General features: G+C 25.6%; 1 long non-coding RNA gene across 1 annotated transcript in view; it reads right to left on the bottom strand.

Annotated features, from left to right (window-relative positions):
• The window catches only part of LOC108689665, a 9,785-nt gene that overhangs the window by 2,799 nt on the left and 1,921 nt on the right, over window positions 1-5,065 (bottom strand). The window contains exon 3 of the long non-coding RNA XR_001931839.1: window positions 1,056-1,119. This is a non-coding gene — a long non-coding RNA (uncharacterized LOC108689665). The remainder of the gene's footprint in view (window positions 1-1,055; window positions 1,120-5,065) is intronic.

Below are 5,065 nucleotides of genomic sequence, written 5' to 3'. Positions count from 1 at the left end.
CACACACACACACACACACACACACACACACACACACACACACACACACACACACACACATCACAGTTACATCTATAATTATGTGTTATAATAGATATACTACAAAAACTATAACCATTAATACGAAATTTTGAATAAAATATGTACCAAATTTATTAATAATCTTTTGATATATCTAACAAAAACATTTTTAAAAATTTCTCAAAATGAATGTTTATCAAATATGCTTTGATCTCTGTCTTATTGAACGCATCCGATTACAATAATTAACATTATTTACAATTATTATCACATAAATGTCATAAATTACATAGTATGTACAATAACATACACATAACATAACATTATTATTACATGAATTACAAATATAATACATATAATGTAGTATTTACAATAATATGCTATAATATCTCTTTAAAAATTCATTAAAAATGAATAACATAATTTTTAATTGATATTATAAATATAACAACGATAAATACAATATTATCTCTGTTATTATTACATTCAAATAATATAAAATTATTCAATATTTAATATGATAATTATTATATAATAATAATAAATATATCCTCATATTTATTATATTTAAATTATTATTTTGTTATTATTATATTTAAATTATTATTTTGTCTATACATACAATTTTTCAATCTTATAAAATTATAATCTCCATCTGTTCCTAATTCCTACCTACTTGTATTCCAATCTATATTTCTATTTGTCCACATTTTCTTCTATCCATTTTTTTATATATCGTATATTTTAACTTAATAAAGAAAATCTTTAATTAAAACCGATACGCGATACGCGAGTTATTAATTCTCTATTAGTGAATTCAGCAGGATACTCGAAATCTACCCGAGCAAGACATCTGAGAAAAATTGCAGTTTCAATACGTGCTCGATTAGAATTTAAATAAGATATTTTCAATCTCGCACATATATGACAAAAAAGGGAAAAATATACATGAGAAAATAGGAAAAAATTAAGCAAATAAATAAACTACTTTGTACATTACCTTATACATCATGTGATCAATATTGACCACTTACCTTATTCTTTGTGTCATATTGCTTTTTCCTTCTTCGGATCAAATTGAACTTACCTTAGTTGAATCTGGCCATAATATAATTGCATTTTGATCAAAAATCAAAAAGAAGAAAAAATCCTTATTTAGTCGATTATTATCATTGACAATATTATGTTGACGTTCGATTCAAATTAAATACGCAAGTCGATGTATATGTCTATTGCTCGTATGTTACAATAAAGCTAATAAAATTCTAAGTAATAAAAAAATCAATATATAGTAAAATAATAGTACATTTTTCAACGCAAAACTGATCATGACAATATAAAAATACATACGCATTTTCAAAGTACATCAAACAAAATACATAAAATAAATAACATGAGATCCCAAAGAAACAAATGTTTCGCGCTTTATTATAATATAATAACTGATTATATATATATTAATTATTATATGTAATATAATAATTATTACTGCACAAATAAATATAACTATATCTACAAATCCATGCGTGGATATGAATATATGATAGTATTTCTTATTTGATCAAGATTACTTTTTCACACAATATAGTATATTAAAAATATGTACATTATATTGTAAAACAAATTATACAAAAAAACAGCAAAAAATTTAATTTAATTTAATTCATTGCAAAGCACTATGAAAAAGACTACATGTTAATAAAGTAATAGACATAAAATATACAATAAGTTATAGTAGACATAAAAAAAATGAAATAAAATAAAATATAATACAATAGTCAATAATAAATAGTAGCTTGCAAATGATTAGACGTCAGCAAAATTGCTATTACAAAGCTGTTACTTACCAGCAACAAAACCGGAAGTAAGACAATGCAAGAGAGAAAATTTTAAAATTAAGAATAAGAAAAAAAAAGAAAATCATTCAAATACTCCGCCTATTAGAATATTTAGAATATAACGGCATGCAAGTACATAAATAAAGAAAAATGTTCACAGTCACTCATAAAATTCATGTGTTCAAATTCATTTACTATTTATTATTATTTAATGTGTACGGTAATGTGTGTGGTAACATAGCTTATAAAGCTGTAAAAGTGTAAATAATTCAACTGTGAGGAAAAACTAATAAAATAATTAATCGATTATGGAGAAGGAACATAAAAAAAACTGACGAAACAAAGAAATGGCAATATAAAAACAAAATGTGGGCAAAAAAATGTAAATAATATGAAGGGTAATTGCATTATAGGAATTATAATTTTTTAAAAATTATAATTGCTGAGTAATCTATGAAGAAAACAAAAAATATAAGTGAAAAATAAAAACCTTGAAAAGATATAGATGAAAAAAATATAATAATAATATTTTCATGGTGGGACATTTCTTTATCGCATTGCAGAAAATCAAAAAGTTTCTATTACAAACACAGAATTTAAATCAGAACTTCATGTATTACATCCAGTTTCCGGGTAGTAATGACTTCGACATAAATTAATTACAGCGACTATAAATATTTTCAAACACAAAAAATTAATTATAAAAAATAGGTTACCATACTACTAATACAAAAAATTCTATAATTCTGCATTAAATCTCTAATATCGCATTTTACACACATAAAAATCTTATCAATTTGTAGTGAATCACTTCGTCTTTGTTGCAGTTCTTCCGTGGCACGAGCAAAACAAAAGTGCGGATTGAGCAAACGAAATGTAATCGATGTAATATGCTCGATTTAATAGACACGGCACCGATAGTGAGATCATTGCGAATGTGATCAGCTTCTCGTATCACATTTGATACGCGTCTAACGACGAAGTCTTCATAACCACAATACTCTGCGACACACAAGAACTCTGCGAATCACAATAGTATGTGTCACATCAAGTGTGCAAATCACGCGGCTGATAGACGCGACGTGAGGCAATCCACTTTCTGGGGCGCTATTGCCCACATCCCTCGTGCGTTAATCGTGGTTAATACATCGGCTTATTGGCTTGCTGGACGCTGATCTTACGAGATGAGCTCGACAGACCGGTAAACGTGGCAAGAATTGAGCATGTATTGCAACGATCTCATTACCTGGACCATATCCCGTATTTCTACAAATTTCGAGTAAAACCGTAAAATCCAAAAATATTTCCGAATAACGCATCGTTTATTACACGTGCCAGGAAGCTGCAACAGAAATGTTAAATGACACACGAAAAATTAAAGACAATTTACGAAAGGAATAAGATATTGAAAAAGCTAAGATGAAGGAAATGCTACAAAAGGAGATTCAAAAAAGAACAAGTGAGAATGTAATTAAAAATAATCCTTCCAACATGTGAATAATTGAGTGTTCGTTTTAAAATTTATTATTTTTCCACCGTAATTTCCTGCTTCTTTTTATCGCAACGCATCAAAAAGTTGTACTTATGATTAGTCATGATGTTAGTATACACTAATTAATAGTATTATAACATCGATATTATAATACTAATTGTAATTATAATAGTGTAATACACTTAACATAATAGTTAGTTTACAGCGTGATAATTTGGATAGGGTAACAGAAATTTTAAAATTGTATAAATGATTGAGATTGCTTAGTATATTCAAACAAATATGCGGATCATACATTATTGATAGTATCTGCTTTGTTTGTATGATTACGAGAGCTGTGATGAAAGGAGTATTACAAAAAGAAGAAATGAAATAAGAAATGTTTGTATTGTAATAGAAATTCTAGGAAATCCTTTCAAAGATACATTGAGTGTATGCTAAGCTGTCGATATCGAATTGAAATATTTTGTATAAATATATTCATCGATGTAAAAAAACCTATTTGTATTTATCTTGAATGAATAGACATTGGATATATCTGATTTGATAATCGAAAAGAAAAGAATTTATTCATTATTTTACATATTCCATATTGTAATACTCGTTATCGACGATAATGTGTGCTCATTATTATTCTTTTATAACTCGTTTTTTCTCTTTTTTCGTTTTTACATCGTCATTTCTTCTCTTCTTCCGCGAATATTTATAGATTTTTCGTAATATAAATGCGTACTTTTTTATTTGTATTGTCAAATCATCTAATGAGCTGGATTCGTGAATAAATGTGTCTGATTATGATGTTTAATTGTCTACACTAAAATTACTTAGGAGAATCTCAATACTATCATCTTTCATATTCATTAATGTGAGCAAGTGAAGAAGCAAGTGAACAAATTTTAAAAGTTATGTGTACTCAAGTAGCGTGAGCATTATAGTAGCTTGAAGACAAATTTTTTTTTCTCTATGACAAAATAGATCTATGATATATGTATTAACAATTTTTTCTCTAATTTGTTCAATTTAATTTCCGTCGGTTTATCAGTACCCGAAAATCTCTCTAATAGTATACTTTTTTAATTGCGTTAAATAAGAAATAAAAAATGACATGCAATCTAAGAAGTTACAATAAATTTTAGTAATAATTATAAGATATTTATATATTGTGTGCATTTTATCGCGTGATGTACCAACGCTTATAGTTGTGTTTTTCCATGTACATATTTCTTTATTGTTCGATATGTTTTAAAAATTATTTGCATTAAAATCTTTTAAAAGTATACATTAATTATAAATATCAAAGATCTGTTTTTTATAAGAAAATTTTAATATCAACATTATAATAATTTTAAAAATTTCCGTTATGTAAATATGTCTAGGATCTCAAGTCACATTATTTTATTTAGTTTGTTGTAAAATTAATTCGACAATCAATTCGATGAATGAATTACAAAATATTGTGTTAAAATTGGTACTCTATAAAAGTTAAAATTATTTATATGTAATAACGCGTTTATATGCATATATAATAACTTAAATATGTTAAACTAATTAAAATAATTGTTAATTAAAATAATTGTAATATTTTTTATTTTTATAAGGAAGTATTTATATTTCACATAATATTAGAAAATATAAATATACAAACATATGTGTATTATGTATATGTATTATACATATATATTATTTATTTTGCACCAATTTATAAAATATTTAA

The sequence above is a fragment of the Atta colombica genome, unplaced genomic scaffold (assembly GCF_001594045.1).
Source record: "Atta colombica isolate Treedump-2 unplaced genomic scaffold, Acol1.0 scaffold274, whole genome shotgun sequence".
NCBI classification, from domain to species: Eukaryota; Metazoa; Arthropoda; class Insecta; order Hymenoptera; family Formicidae; genus Atta; species Atta colombica.
This window is presented reverse-complemented; position numbering and strand designations above follow the sequence as displayed.